Here is a 17264-nt window from a genome sequence, read left to right as displayed (position 1 = left end):
ATCACAATTTTGTGCCTCCACCTTAACAATTTGAGATGAACCAATAAATCAAAAGGACTAAAGCAAATTGTTTAGCCAAATCCATCACTCTCTCCACACCAGCTCAGGTGGAAAATATTGTCATGTGATACCTTAGTGTCACATTAAGGGACACCATCATAGATGCTTTGAAAAGCATTGAGCAGCACAATGTGCATGGGTTAGCACTGCTGTTTCATAGATCCATGGACCCAGATTTGATACTAACCAGGTAGCATCAGTGAGGAGTTTGTACATTCTCCCCATGACCACATTGGTACCCTTCATCCTTTATTCCTTCCCCCCACCCCCCCCTCACCCCCACATTCCAACCATACCCAGGTACTTTGGCTCCCTCCCACACCCAAAGATATGTGGATTCATTAGGCATCTCAAATTGGCCTTTGTATAAGAAGGAAAACCAGAGGGATGGGGATGCAAGGAAAAAATAAAAAATAGACTAAAGATAATGAGTTTATTGTTACACATGTAACAAAATTTTTACTTGCTGCAGCCAAACTGGTACTTTTGTTTTTAAAAAAATCAACTCCAATAGTATCCATTACATTTCTCCAGTACAGAGAGAACATAAAAGATAAATAAATATTCACAGTTACAGTTAGTGCAAGAATAATGCTTCAATTATGTAGACATGTGGTGTCAAAGTAGTTTATGATCAATGTAGTTTGGGAATATTCAAGAACCTGATAGCTGTTAGAAAAAAAAATGTTCTTAAACATTTGTACCTTCTGCCCAGTTAGTACTTGATCCAAACACAGTGAGGAATAGTTTCCATCCTATGTGAATGTGAAATAGAACTTTACTTGCATTTATACCTAGCCTAGTTAAAACACGGCTGTGGAACACTTAGAAAGTGATAAAGCAATTAGGCAAAGCCAGCGTGACTCTGAAAGCTGCATTGTGAAAGCTAAAGACCCAAGGGCTTCTTTTGGAAATATAACTGGCAGGGTGAATAACTGAAAGCCAGGGATATAGGAGAGGTAGCCAAGCCACAGCTCCTGAGCCTCATGAAGCTCTTTGACATATAATATGCAGCTCACAAAAGGTGTCATTGCAAACACTATTACAGCCTTAAAAAAAATACACTGCTGTGGCAATGATGTGCATGTTCAGGACATGGGTGAAATAACAAATAAAAACACACCTCAAGCACAAAAATGTGTTTATACACTTTAATAAATAACCTTGGTTATAAATTGCAGCATTACATAAACATTCATATTTCACCTAGATTTTCTTAGTAACTAGTGCAGAGGGGAAAAAAAATCTGAAACAGACCAGCAGATCCAAAAACCAATGGAGGCATTGGACTGCGACTGCTCGTGGTCCAAATGCAAAGTTCAATGCAGGACCAGTAAAACAAAACATCGATAGGGATTCACTTCTAAACCTTACCCACATTCCTGAGAATGTTTAGGAAAATCAATCTACAGAAGTTACTTCTATTGGTGCTCTATTAAAAGTGTGCTGAGTTATTATCTTCCCGTGTTGTTTCCCAGCTGTACAGCAGCAGGTAAGAGTAATCTTCAGAGGGTTATCAATACGGTCCAGAAGATTATTGGGTGCTCCTTGTCCTCTTTGGAGGATTTATTTCAATCTCGCTGTATCAGGAAAGCAGCCTATTGGATTCTCAAGGATTCTACTCACCTGGGCTATCATTTGTTTGAACTATTGTCCTTGGGTAGACGATATAGGTCCATTAAATCATGGACAGACTCAAGAACAGTTTCTATCCCAGAGCCATCTGAGATTCAAACTGCACCAATTAGTGTATTTTTATAACCATATAACAATTACAGTAATGGAAACAGGCCATCTCGGCCCCTCTAGTCCGCACTGATTTAAGTGAACTCCACTAGTCCCACCTCCATAACCCTCCAATCCCCTCACATCCATGCACTCATCCAACCTTCTCTTAAATGACAAAATTGACCCTGCTGCAACCACCTCTTCCAGAAGGTCACTGCACTCAGCCACCACTCTCTGAGAGAAGCTTCCTCTCATGTTATTTCTAAAGTATTGCCCCCTATCCCTTAACTTATGACCCCTTGTTCCATAGAAACATAGAAAATAGGTGTAGGAGTAGGCCATTTGGCCCTTCAAGCCTACACCGCCATTCATTATGGTCATGGCTGATCAGTACCTGGTGACAGCCTTCTCCTCATACCCCCTAATCTAACTACACTTAAATATTGACAGGGAACCGGCCTCAACTACTTCCTGTGGCAAAAAAATTCCACACATTTACCACTCTCTGAAAGAATAAATTTTTCCTCATCTCAGTCCAAAAAAACTTCCCCTTATCCTTAAACTATGGCCCCTGGTTCTGGTTTATCCCAGCATTGGAAAGAACCTTCCTGAATCTTATCTGTCTAAACCCTTAAGAATTTTATAAGTTTCTATAAGATCCCCCCCTCAATCTTCTAAATTCCGGAGGAGTCACGTGATGGAGTAGTGGCCAGTAGGAGAATACCAGCCCTCTCCAGAAAAGAAGAAATAAAGTAAAGAAAACACAAAGTTCAAGAAACACAAAACACAACAAATAAAAGAGAAAGGTGTGGAGAAAAGAAAGAAAATTGCACCCAAGAAGGAAAAAGCAAAAACAAGGAAAAAAATAAGAAAATATGCTGGAAGAGAAAGGAGAAGGCCTTACCTGCATGAAGAGGCAGGGAGCCGCCGTGGATAGAGGAGCCTGCTCCCCGAGGTTAGTGGCGACCCCACAGAATCGTGACCTCCCGACCGCAGGACTGCAAAAATGGCTCTCTGAGCCAAACGGAAGTACGCAACTGCACATGCGCAATGCGCACACTAAGGAAAAAGAAAACACTGATAGGACGGGGGCCCAGCGGAGGAGTGAACTTACACAGCACGACCAGCTGAGAGATGCCCAACAGCAGGGCTCTCAGCTGGAAGAAGAGGAAAGCGACAGGAAAGGGAGTGATAGGAAAGAAAAATAGCAACAGGAAGCCCAACAGATAACTAGCCCAGAAGAAGAGGACCAACAACAAGAAGCTATGCAAAAAAACACCCAGCAAACTGAGGCAACCAGCTCAACAAGAAAGTCAGAAGAGACACAGATACAAGGAAGTAGAAGACACAAACACAGGTGCAGACACAGAAGAAGAAGGAGTCCAAGTTCTGCACAGAGGAATAGAAGGTAAAATAGATGGACAGTTTATAGATTTTTTTAAATTTCAAGAACAAATGAAAGCATTAAAAGAATGGTTGACATTAGAATTTAGTGAAATGAAAAGTACAGAAGAAAAAGGGACTAGAACAGAGCTGGTCATGACAGAAATAGGGAAAAGATTAGAAAATGAAGAATAACGAGAAATGGCTGTAGAAATGGAAATCAATGACTTAAGAAGAAAATTGGAAGACAGTGACAAAAAGGTTAAAGAGTCACAAGAGTTGTTAGCTCAGAAGATGGATATAATGGAAAACTATAGTATGCGAAACAACAAAGATAGTGGGCCTAAAGGAAGATGAAGAAGGCACAAACATGAAAGAATTTATAAAAGAATGGATCCCAAAGGTCCTGGGAATGCCAGAAATACAGGAAGGAATGGAAATAGAAAGGGCACACAGAACACCAACCCCAAAACCACAGTCACAACAAAAACCAAGATCCGTTTTAGTACAATTTCTGAGATACATGACAAGAGAAAATATATTGGAGAGAGCAAGGAGTTTAACACAGCAAAATCGATCCGATGGAAAAAAGGCTATAAATTTATGTTAAGATATCCAGCTGTGCTTAAAATATTTATCCCGGGGGAGCAAAACAGACTGTTCTTGGATCCGGAGAAAGTACGAAAATTTGCAGAACGCCTGCAGGTCAGAAGGAGAGATGAAGACAAGAACGACGACAAACTACATATACAAAGATGTAAAAATAATGTATAAGTAAGAACTAAAGAAGGGAAAGAAAAGGGAAGTAAGGAGGAGCAAAAAAAAGGTTAAAAAAAAAGGGTGAACTTGTTAAATGTGAAGATAAAAGTCTTTTCTGAAGGGGATTGGGTGGGAGAGAATAACAGTCACTGCGAAATCAGTTGACGCTTGCAAGCAGGTTCGCAATCCAAATGGAGAGAGGGAAGATACAACAAAAAGAAGAGAATTGGCGGACAAAAAAATAAAATACGAAAGATTACAAATGTATAAGGTGGAGAAGAACATAATGAAAATAAAGCAGAAGTATTACGAGCTAGGAGAAAAAACGAACAAAATATTAGCCTGACAACTTAAAACAGAACAAGCTAAAAAAAACTGTATTGGCATCAAGGAAAAAGGACAAGCAAATTACATATAACCCATCTATGAACAATTATACCGAACTGAGAACGAGGGGAAAGATGATAAAATAAATGAGTTTTTAGCTAAAATTGAACTGCCGAAATTGCAAGAAGAGGAGCAAAACAAATTGATAAAACCATTTGAAATAGAGGAAATACAGGATATATTAAAAAAGCTGTCGAACAATAAAACAACTGGAGAGGATGGACTCCCAATAGAATTCTATAAAACATTTAAAGAGTTATTAATTCCTCCTCTCCTGGAAGTAATGAACCAGATAGAAGAAACACAAAACTTGCCAGATTCATGTAAAACAGCAATAATTACAGTAATATCAAAGACGGGGAAGGATCCACTAACACCAGCTCTCTACTTAATTCAAATTATAAGATAATAGCAAAACTATTAGCAAACAGATTGGCCAACTGTGTACCAAAAATAGTAAAACAAGATCAAACTGGATTTATTAAGAAAAGACGAACAGCGGATAATGTCTGTAAGTTCATTAATTTAATCCATGCAGTTCAAGGAAATAAGACACCAACAGTGGCTGTTGCTTTAGTCACAGAAAAAGCCTTTGACAGGGGAGAATGGAATTATTTATTCAAAGTATTTTCTTTGGCTTGGCTTCGCGGACGAAGATTTATGGAGGGGGTAAAAAGTCCACGTCAGCTGCAGGCTCGTTTGTGGCTGACCAGTCCGATGCGGGACAGGCAGACACGATTGCAGCGGTTGCAAGGGAAAATTGGTTGGTTGGGGTTGGGTGTTGGGTTTTTCCTCCTTTGCCTTTTGTCAGTGAGGTGGGCTCTGCGGTCTTCTTCAAAGGAGGCTGCTGCCCGCCAAACTGTGAGGCGCCAAGATGCACGGTTTGAGGCGTTATCAGCCCACTGGCGGTGGTCAATGTGGCAGGCACCAAGAGATTTCTTTAGGCAGTCCTTGTACCTTTTCTTTGGTGCACCTCTGTCACGGTGGCCAGTGGAGAGCTCGCCATATAATACGATCTTGGGAAGGCGATGGTCCTCCATTCTGGAGACGTGACCCATCCAGCGCAGCTGGATCTTCAGCAGCGTGGACTCGATGCTGTCGACCTCTGCCATCTCGAGTACCTCGACGTTAGGGGTGTGAGCGCTCCAATGGATGTTGAGGATGGAGCGGAGACAACGCTGGTGGAAGCGTTCTAGGAGCCGTAGGTGGTGCCGGTAGAGGACCCATGATTCGGAGCCGAACAGGAGTGTGGGTATGACAACGGCTCTGTATACGCTTATCTTTGTGAGGTTTTTCAGTTGGTTGTTTTTCCAGACTCTTTTGTGTAGTCTTCCAAGGCGCTATTTGCCTTGGCGAGTCTGTTGTCTATCTCATTGTCGATCCTTGCATCTGATGAAATGGTGCAGCCGAGATAGGTAAACTGGTTGACCGTTTTGAGTTTTGTGTGCCCGATGGAGATGTGGGGGGGCTGGTAGTCATGGTGGGGAGCTGGCTGATGGAGGACCTCAGTTTTCTTCAGGCTGACTTCCAGGCCAAACATTTTGGCAGTTTCCGCAAAGCAGGACGTCAAGCGCTGAAGAGCTGGCTCTGAATGGGCAACTAAAGCGGCATCATCTGCAAAGAGTAGTTCACGGACAAGTTTCTCTTGTGTCTTGGTGTGAGCTTGCAGGCGCCTCAGATTGAAGAGACTGCCATCCGTGCGGTACCGGATGTAAACAGCGTCTTCATTGTTGGGGTCTTTCATGGCTTGATTCAGCATCATGCTGAAGAAGATTGAAAAGAGGGTTGGTGCGAGAACACAGCCTTGCTTCACGCCATTGTTAATGGAGAAGGGTTCAGAGAGCTCATTGCTGTATCTGACCCGACCTTGTTGGTTTTCGTGCAGTTGGATAATCATGTTGAGGAACTTTGGGGGACATCCGATGCGCTCTAGTATTTGCCAAAGCCCTTTCCTGCTCACGGTGTCGAAGGCTTTGGTGAGGTCAACAAAGGTGATGTAGAGTCCTTTGTTTTGTTCTCTGCACTTTTCTTGGAGCTGTCTGAGGGCAAAGACCATGTCAGTGGTTCCTCTGTTTGCGCGAAAGCCGCACTGTGATTCTGGGAGAATATTCTCGGCGACACTAGGTATTATTCTATTTAGTAGAATCCTAGCGAAGATTTTGCCTGCAATGGAGAGCAACGTGATTCCCCTGTAGTTTGAGCAGTCTGATTTCTCGCCTTTGTTTTTGTACAGGGTGATGATGGTGGCATCACGAAGATCCTGAGGCAGTTTACCTTGGTCCCAACAAAGCTTGAAAAACTCATGCAGTCTGGTAGATTAAACAGAGGTTTAATCTACCAGAAAAATATATTAATTGTATTAAAGCATTATATAAGGGACCATTGGCGAAGGTGACAGTAAATGGATATATATCAAACTAATTTAAATTAAGCAGGTCAACTAGGCAGGGATGTCCCTCACTGTTCGCTTTAGCAATAGAACCATTGGCAGAACTGATAAGAACAGAAAATAAAATAAAAGGGATAAAAATAAAGGAGGAGGAGTATAAAATCAGTCTCTTTGCAGATGACATCATAGTATACTTAACAGAACCAGAAATATCAATAAAAGAACTACATAAGAAATTGAAGGAATATGGAGAAATATCAGGGTACAAGATCAACGCAAATAAAAGTGAAGCGATGCCTATGAATAATGCGGATTACACAGAGTTTAAAAAAGAATCATCATTTAAATGGAAAATTAGATAATAATTTAGGCCACCTAAACAAATTAAATTATCAGCCATTAATGAAGAAATTACAGGATGACTTAGAATATTGGAAAGAATTGCCACTAACATTGATAGAAAGGGTAAACTGCATTAAAATGAATGTCTTCCCAAGGATACAATACCTATTTCAATCGTTACCAATTCCCTTAACAGAGAAATTCTTCAATGAACCAAAGAGAATAATAAGGAAATTCTTATGGAAAGGGGGGAAACCGAGGATAGCGCTAGATAAATTAACACAGTGGTACAAACAAGGTGGTTTGCAGTTACCAAACTTTAAAAATTCTTATAGAACAGCACAATTAAAGTATCTATCAGATTTTTATCAGACAAGGGAAAAACCAGATTGGACCAAGATAGAGCTAGATAAAATAGGGGAGAAGGTACCAGAACATATAATTTATAAGTGGGATGAAAAACTTGTGCCACATAAAAGTTCACCAGTACTGCATCATTTACTCAACACATGGAAGATTCACGTAGAAAGGAAAAAAAAACAAATTACCAACCACCAAAGTTATTATTGATGCAAAATCAACTAATCCCTTTCACAATAGATAACTTTTCCTTTAGAGAATGGGAGAGAAAAGGAATTAAAAGAATAAAAAATTGTTTTTTGAGAACAAAATTGTCTGCAAATGAAGTTCAAATATGGAATAACTCGTGGTACAATGTTTGCATACCATCAACCGAAAGCCTACTTAAAGGACAAATTGGGAAGGAGACTGAGATTACCAGAAGGAAGCAGCTTTGAATATGTGATCACAGAAACAACAATAATAAAGATTTATAACAAACATGTACATCAAGCTGCAAGAGAAGGAAAATGATGAAATAAGCTATATACCTAAACAAATGTGGGAAAAAGATTTAAACAAAGATAAAAAATAAAATAAGGGGAAATTTATGCTCTGGAACTATGAAGAATATAATAAACACGAGGTTACGCATGATACAATATAATTGGTTACACGGGTTATATATCACACCCCAAAAGTTAAATAAATGGGATCCAACATTATCAGATAGATGTTTTCGCTGTAAGAAGGAAATGGGAACAATAGTACATGAAATTTGGGCATGTGAGAAAGTGGAAAATTTTTGGGAAGATCTAAGTCAGGTATTAATAAATAAAATCACAAAAAGCAACATTCCAAAAAATCCAGAGATCTTTCTTCTAAGTAATATAAGAAGTAAAGAATTAGGCCTCAAACTGGATGAGGCGCAAAAAAGATTTATTATGATAGCCTTAGCATTAGCAAAAAAATGTATCATGTCAACTAGGAAATCAGAAGAGAGCCTGAGAGTACAGCAATAATACATGCAAATTAATAAATGTATTCCATTGGAAAAAATAACATAATTTAAAAAATAAAGTCACATTATTTGAACAAATTTGGGAACCATACATGGAACACAACAGAGAGGGCCTACCGCAGACCTCTACCCCCTAAAATGATAGAATGAGAAGAAGTAGATGACACAATTTTCTTGTTTATTTTCATTGTGTGATGACATTATTTAATGGTTTTATTGTATTGTATATGTTGAACGTTTAATGGGTTTGGATGGGGTGGGAAGGGGGGAGGGAAGGTAGGGGGGAAAAAGGGGGAGAAAATGCCATTGTGTATATTTGAGAGGTAAATGTTTGTATGTATTTTGATTGATATGGTTCACAGTGTGAAAAATTAAAAAAATTTTTTTAAATCTTCTAAATTCCAGAGAATACAAGCCTAGTCTATCCAACCTTTTTTCATATGCGAGTCCCTCCATCCCTGGTATCAGCCTAGTGAGCCTTCTCTGCACACCCTCCAAGGCAAGGATATCCTTCCTCAGATAAGGAGACCAAAGCTACACACAGTCCTCCAGATGTGGTCTCACCAATGCCCTGTACAGCTGCAGCAGGATCTCCCTACTCCTGGAATCAAATTCTCTCCCAATGAACGCCAACATACCATTCGCCCTCCTCACCGCCTGCTGCACCTGCAGACCCACTTTCAATGACTGATGCACAGCAACACCCAAGTCTTGCTGCATCTCCCCTTTTCCTAAACAGATACCATTTAGATAATAATCCTCTTTCCTGTTCTTACCTCCAAAGTGGATATCCTTGCATTTATCCACATTATATTCCATCTGCCATGTCTTGGCCCACTCGCCTAATTTGTCCAAATCATCCTGCACTCTCCTAGCATCCTTCACATAGCTAACCCTGCCACTCAACTTCGTATCATCTGCAAATTTCGCGATACTGCTATCTATTCACACATCTAAATCGTTGATATATATCGTAAACAACTGCGGCCCCAGCACTGAGCCCTGCGGTACCCCACTAGTCACTGGCTACTCTTTGCTCCCTGTCCCTCAACCAATTTTCTATCCACTATACCATATCTCCTATACCATGCTCTTTAAGTTTATACGCTAGTCTTCTATGCGGAACCTTACCAAACGCCTTCCAGATATACCACATCCACTGGTTCTCCCCTATCTACTCTACTGGTTACATCCTCAAAAAACTATTAGATTCATCAGACATGATTTCCCCTTCACAAAACCATGCTGAGACTGTGCGATGATACCACTACTTTCCAATTGCATCTTTAATAACTGATTCTATCACCTTCCCTACCACGGATGTCAGGCTAACTGGTCTCACCAATCTCACCTACTTTCATGGGGAAGAGCCTATTCACATCTACTCGATCTATCCCCCTCAAATCCGCCCTCAACCATCTACTCTTCAATGAATAAAGATCCAGTCTACTCAATCTTCCTTTGTATTCTAGATGCTGCAATCCAGACAACATTTTAGTAAATCTTCTCTGCACCCTCTCTACCTCATTGATAGGCTTCCCTTAATTTGTGGTCCAGAAGCCAAAGTAAGCTCCTTCATGGAAAATCCTCCCATGGAGTGTAAGTAAAAGCAATTCCGGCGTTTCCTCCTCGATTCCCTGGAACTCAGCTGGGACGAATGCGCCATTCGCATCCTAAATACGCAAAGCCTGGGTGATAGAAACCACTCCGAGCTCGTGCACGATAGGGTGACCCTAGTGGAGGGACACACGAACTGTTTCTTTTTCAAGGCCCTGTTCCTCTCCAAGGTGCCGGTCCACACTTCCTCAGCAGTTTGTGACATGGATTTCAATGCCCCACACATGGCAGCCAAGGAAGCAGATAGACTTTTCCATACCCTGCAACAGAGCTCGATCCATGTTCAGCCCATCTACGCCATCGCCACTTCAACAGCTCCACCGGGACCCCCAGCAGTAGCCATGGCCCAACCACAGTGCCCAGACAAACAGAGCAAATACTGTTTCTACCACCAGATGGGGCCAAAACACCCAGTGGTGCATCCCAACCCCATGCTCCTACCCCACCACTAAACTAAACATGGCGACAGGAAACAGGCAGGCTGTCCACCGATAGTGGCCTCAGCATTTGGCGCTCAAAGGCCTACTCTATCTCAGGGACAAGCGGACAAAGAGGGACTTCCTAGTCGACACAGGTGCAGAGATGAGCCTCGTCCCACCGACATATTTTGAGACCAAACACAACCCTACAATCAACCAACAGCTCCTCCATTCAGAGTTACAGCATCTGTCTGGTCATAATCCATGCCGTGGACACGGTTTTCCAGTGGAAATGCACAATCGCGGCCGTGGGACAGGCCTTATTTGGAGCAGATTTCCTCCAGGCACATGAAATTTTGGTGGACGTGACCAGATGCCATTTGGTGGACACTACCACATTCCAGTCATACCCCCTTATTCTGCAGCAACATCTTTTTCTGCCATTAGGAATCCACACTTTGGACCAAAACCTGTATGCCCACCTACTGGCCAAGTACCCAACCCTATTGGCACCTAATTACCATGATACCACCACATGGCATGAAGCACCACATCGAGACCACCAGGCCTCCAGTATACGCATGGCCACGGCACCTCCCACAAGACAAACCTCAGCAAGCCAAGACTGAGTTCACTGCCATGGAGGAGCTGGGGATTGTCCACATTCAAACAGCCTCTGGGCCTCCCCACTGTACATGGTACAGAAGAGCTCCAGCGGCTGCCACCCATGCAGTGACTACAGGCAACTAAACAATGCTACAGTCCCAGATAGGTACCCTATCCCACACGTCCGGGACTTTGTCACGAGACTCCACAGCTGCCAGATCTTTTTCAAGGTAGACCTCGTCAAGGGGTACCACCAGATTCCGGTGCATCCCAACGATGTCCTAAAAACGGCCATCATCACACCCTTTGGCCTTTTTGAGTTCCTGCGGATGCCATTCAGACTAAAGAGTGCAACCCAGACATTTCAGCGGCTGATGGACATGGTCAGCAGGGACCTAGACCTCATTTTTGTCTATCTGGACTACATCCTCATCGCCAGCACACACAGGATGCACATGACTCCCCTTTTAGATAGGTTACAGCAGTTCAGACACAGTGAACCCAGCCATGTGCTAGTTCGGCCTAGAGACAATCAATTTCCTAAGACATCATATCACCCGAGAGGGAGCCAAACCACTACCAGACAAGGTAGAAGCCATCCAAAACTTCCCAAACCAAGCACGATCAAAGGCCTGCAGGAGTTCCTGGGGATGGTGAACTTTTATCATTGCTTCCTCCTGGAAGCGGCCACCTTCATACAGCCCCTGTTCAACCTCATCAAGTTCAGTGACAATACAAAAAAACTTTATTTGACTGAATGTAAAGAGATAAAAGAAGATCCAATAGACTCTTTTTTGAAAAATATTAATTTACCACAGTTATCTCAAGAAGACAGACAAGAGTTAGATAAACCTTTTACGGATAGTGAAATTGAAATGGCTATAAAAGATATGCCAAATGGAAAAGCGCCTGGTGGAGATGGTTTTTCTATTAAGTTTTACAAGACTTTTTATTTTGATATATCTTCCTTATTTAAGAATGTAATACAACAACTTTATGATACTTTTCAATTACCTGAGTCCTGTTCTAATGCTATAATTACAGTTATACCAAAAAAAGATAAAGATCCCTTACAGGTAGCTTCTTACCGTCCTATATGGTGGTTTCATTGGATGCAGAAAAGGCATTCGATAGAGTAGAATGGAAGTTTTTATTTAAAGTACTTGAAAAGTTTTCGTTTGGTCTCTCATTTATTGGCACGATTAGGGCTCTGTATAATGGTCCGAAAGCTAGAGTTGTTACTAATGGTTTGCCTTCAGAATCCTTTAATTTAACAAGATCTACTAGACAAGGATGTCCATTATCACCCGCCTTGCTTGCTTTAGTTATTGAACCTCTAGCACAATTAATACGTCAGAATGATAGTATCAAAGGTATGAGAGTCTTGAATGAAGATTATAAAATAAATTTATTTGCGGATGACGTTTTGCTGTATTTGGTGGATCCTGATGTTTCTCTGCCAGCACTTCAAGATTCCTTAGAGATTTATGGTCAATTATCTGGTTATAAGGTTAATTGGACTAAAAGTGAAATTTTATTAATTAGTAAAGATGATTATTCAATGTTTAGAAATATTACGAATTTGAAGTGGACGAAACAAATTAAATATTTGGGAATTAATGTTAATACTGACTACCAAAATTTATATTCACTTAATTATCTTCCTTTAATGAAGAAAATTAAGGCAGATTTAGTTAAATGGAAAGATTTACCTTTGGGTTTATTAGGAAGAATTAATACTATAAAAATGAATATTTTTCCTCGTATACAATATTTATTTCAATCAATTCCTTGTTGTTTACAAAAAAGATTTTTTAAGGATTTATATAAAGTAATTAGGGATTTTTTGTGGAAAGGAAAATTTCCTAGGGTGGCGTTGAAAAAATTGATGTGGGATTTTCAATTTGGAGGGTTACGGCTACCTAACTTTCAATTTTATTATGAAGCAGCTCAATTTAGATTTCTTAGCGCATTAATGGCCACACAAGATACGCCTAGTTGGGCACAGATAGAATTGACAGTTATTTCTGAAAAATTTTCGAATGAATTTTTATTTCGATGGAATAAAAATTTGTTACGTACTTGTGATGTACCAATATTGAAACATTTAATGAATTTACGGACAAGAAAATTACATAAAATGGGATTGAAAAATAAGTGGTCGGGAAGATTACCATTATAAATAATCAACTTGTTCCTTTCACGGTATCTAATACTATTTTGAAACAATGGGAGGAGAAAGGAATACATAATTTATCTGACTGTTTTTTAGAAGGTCATTTTTGTTCTTTTGTAGAATTGCAAAAGAGATTTGATATAAGTGGTTATTCTATATTTGTGTATTATCAGTTAAGATCTTTTGTAAAACAGGTATGCGGTCGTCAAATGAATTTATTGTCTGAAACTGATTTTGAGAAATATGTGCTCTCATTTCCAAAAAAGGGTTATATATCAGGTTTGTATCGTATTTTGTTGGAAAGTGAAAGTAAAATAGATTGGGATAAAGATAAAATGAAATGGGAAAAAGATTTAAGTTTAACAATAACTGAAGAAGATTGGTCTGAAATCTGTCGTAATAGTGTTCGAAAATTGATTAATGCTAGATTGGCGATGATTAATTATAGTTTTATACATCAATTATATTTAACACCCGAAAAATTTTAAAAATTTGGTTTTAGTAAGTCAGATCTTTGTTTTCGTTGTGATCAGGTTTCTGGTACTTTTTTTACATGCTGTTTGGTTGTGTGATCGGTTACAACAATTTTGGAAAGGTATTCAATCTGTATTTAATAATCTATATAATCTTCATATTGTATTAGACCCTGATATATTTTTATTAGGGAATATGCAACCGTTGATTGATTTAGAATTAGATAATTACCAGATCTCTTCTATTTACTTAGCGTTGGCAGTGGCCAAGAAATGAATAGCGATTACTTGGAAGAATAGAAATGTATTGTCTTTAGATAGGTGATATTCAGAGATGAAGTTTTGTTTGGTTATGGAAAGAATATCTTTTTCTATACAAGATAAGATGTCTTTTTATGAGTTAAAGTGGACCCCATTTATTGATCATATACAATTTAAATAAGTTTGAATTAATCATTTTTTTCTTAAAAAACTTTTTTTTTATTATATATTTTTTCTATATATATGTTTTCTTTTTTTCTTTCTTTTTTTTCTTTTTTTTGTTTTTTTAATTATTAGTTGGTTTTTTTTTCATTTAAGTTCTTTATGTTTTTGTTTTTTCATATATATTCTTATATAATAAATTTTTTTTGGATTAATAATTAATACTTAATATTTTTTTTGTTTTTATATATATATATCGATTTTTTTAAAAGAAATATATATATTTTTTAAATTATACTAATAGTATTAATTCTTTACTCTTTATCGTGGGGGTGGGGAGGGGGGGTTTATGGGTTAAAAATAGTTTTTTTTTTAGTCTTAGTTTTTAGTTGTTAGGGGGAGATGCCAAGATTGGTATTGTATTAACTATGTTACTTTGTACTTGTATTACTTTATTTTGTATTTTTTCTGTACGTGAATTACTTACTTTCTTCATACGTTAAAATTAATAAATAAAGTTTCGGAAAAAAAAAGTTCAGTGACAAGACGCTCCAGTGGACACCAGAAACCACAGAAGCATTCCAGACCACGAAAGTGGCACTAATGCGGGCCACATTCCTGATCGAGACAGCTTCTATCTTCCCCCTGGTCCTTACAATGGATGTGTTGGACAGAGCAGTGGGCACGGTGTTGGAGAATTAATGAGTCGATGAGCAATGGCGCACCCTAGCCTTCAGCAAACATCTCCAAACACCAGAGCTCAAATACAGCATGTTCGACCGCGAGCTGTTGGCCATGACCCTGGTAATACGACACTTCTGGTACGTTAAAAGGAACGGTTTTCATTGCCTATACAGACCACAAACCACTCACCTATGGCCTCAGCAAGGTCTCAGATCCATGGTCGGCGAGACAACAGCATCACCTCTCCTACATTTCGGAGTACACAACAGACATCCGCCATGTCACAGGCAAATCCAACATGGTGGCCGACCCATTATCAAGACCCACAATCGTCACCACCACAGAGGGGTTCAATATCGCTCAGCTGGCCAAGGACCAAACAGAGGATGCAGGACTACCTGACAGCCATCAACAGCCTGAAGGTCAGCAATTTCTGCCCCTCACCAGGGATCTATCCTTAGTGTGCGACGTATCCACAGGCTTCCCCAGACCCATCCTACCCACGACCTGGTGACGGCAGATTTTCAACCAAATCCACAGCCTGTCCCACCCCTCTATAAGGGCCCTCTATAAAGCCTGTTATCCAACAAATACGTGTGGCACAGCCTTCACCACGACGTGACCCTGTGGACTAAAACCTGTTTGCAATGCTAACGCGGCGGTGTACAGAAATACCAAGGCCCCACTCCAGACTTTCAAGCTGACGCAGCACTGATTTGAGTATGTGCACATGGACATCATTGGCCCACACTCTGTGAGCAAAGATATGCGGTATCTGTTCACAATATTAATTGTATTCTTCTTTGGCTTGGCTTCGCGGACGAAGATTTATGGAGGGGGTAAAAAGTCCACGTCAGCTGCAGGCTCGTTTGTGGCTGACCAGTCCGATGCGGGACAGGCAGACACGATTGCAGCGGTTGCAAGGGAAAATTGGTTGGTTGGGGTTGGGTGTTGGGTTTTTCCTCCTTTGCCTTTTGTCAGTGAGGTAGGCTCTGCGGTCTTCTTCAAAGGAGGCTGCTGCCCGCCAAACTGTGAGGCGCCAAGATGCACGGTTTGAGGCGTTATCAGCCCACTGGCGGTGGTCAATGTGGCAGGCACCAAGAGATTTCTTTAGGCAGTCCTTGTACCTTTTCTTTGGTGCACCTCTGTCACGGTGGCCAGTGGAGAGCTCGCCATATAATACGATCTTGGGAAGGCGATGGTCCTCCATTCTGGAGACGTGACCCATCCAGCGCAGCTGGATCTTCAGCAGCGTGGACTCGATGCTGTCGACCTCTGCCATCTCGAGTACCTCGACGTTAGGGGTGTGAGCGCTCCAATGGATGTTGAGGATGGAGCGGAGACAACGCTGGTGGAAGCGTTCTAGGAGCCGTAGGTGGTGCCGGTAGAGGACCCATGATTCGGAGCCGAACAGGAGTGTGGGTATGACAACGGCTCTGTATACGCTTATCTTTGTGAGGTTTTTCAGTTGGTTGTTTTTCCAGACTCTTTTGTGTAGTCTTCCAAAGGCGCTATTTGCCTTGGCGAGTCTGTTGTCTATCTCATTGTCGATCCTTGCATCTGATGAAATGGTGCAGCCGAGATAGGTAAACTGGTTGACCGTTTTGAGTTTTGTGTGCCCGATGGAGATGTGGGGGGGCTGGTAGTCATGGTGGGGAGCTGGCTGATGGAGGACCTCAGTTTTCTTCAGGCTGACTTCCAGGCCAAACATTTTGGCAGTTTCCGCAAAGCAGGACGTCAAGCGCTGAAGAGCTGGCCCATTGGACAAAAGCCATACCTTTATCCACATGCAACACAGAGACTTGTGCCAGAGCCTCCTTGTCCACTTGGGTCACTCATTTCAGAGTCCTGACCCACATCACCCCAGACTGAAGGGCCCAGTTCACTTCCTCTCTTTGGGCTAACCTAACCAAGTTCTGCAGCACCCAGTTGCACCACAGCCAACCATCCTCAGGCAAACGGCATGGTCGAGCGTTTCCACCGCCATCTGAAGACAGCCCTAAAAGCTAGACTACAAGGCCTGAATTAGATGGACAAACTCCCATGTGTGCTCTTAGGCATCCGTACAGCCCCAAAGGAAGACCTACCAGCCTCATCCACCGAGATGGTGTACGGCTTCCCACCTACCATCCCCAATGAATATTCCCCCCCCCCCACCCCACCCGGTCCCACAGCCTAGTGCCCTAGACATGCTCCAGCAATTGAGGATTCAAGTGGGTAAACAGAAGCCCCCGTCACATTCCTGGCACGGCTCTCTACCCTGCCACATCCTCATAGATCTACAGTTCATCGACTACACTTTTGTGTGGAGAAGAAGACAGCAAGGGACAGCATCCTATGAAGGCCCATTCAAGGTGTTGCAGTGGGATGGTGTTTTTTTTATACTGGAGATTGGCAGGCATCTGACCTGTCCCGGACCCCCAAGTCAGACACAGAGGCCGCCCACCCAAAGACTGTA

At 41.3% G+C, this 17264-nt stretch overlaps 1 protein-coding gene across 3 annotated transcripts in view; it reads right to left on the bottom strand.

Annotated features, from left to right (window-relative positions):
- usp31 (ubiquitin specific peptidase 31) overlaps positions 1 to 17264 on the bottom strand; it is a 157751-nt gene that overhangs the window by 51402 nt on the left and 89085 nt on the right. The window lies entirely within an intron of this gene.

Source organism: Narcine bancroftii, chromosome 12 (assembly GCF_036971445.1).
Source record: "Narcine bancroftii isolate sNarBan1 chromosome 12, sNarBan1.hap1, whole genome shotgun sequence".
NCBI classification, from domain to species: Eukaryota; Metazoa; Chordata; class Chondrichthyes; order Torpediniformes; family Narcinidae; genus Narcine; species Narcine bancroftii.
This window is presented reverse-complemented; position numbering and strand designations above follow the sequence as displayed.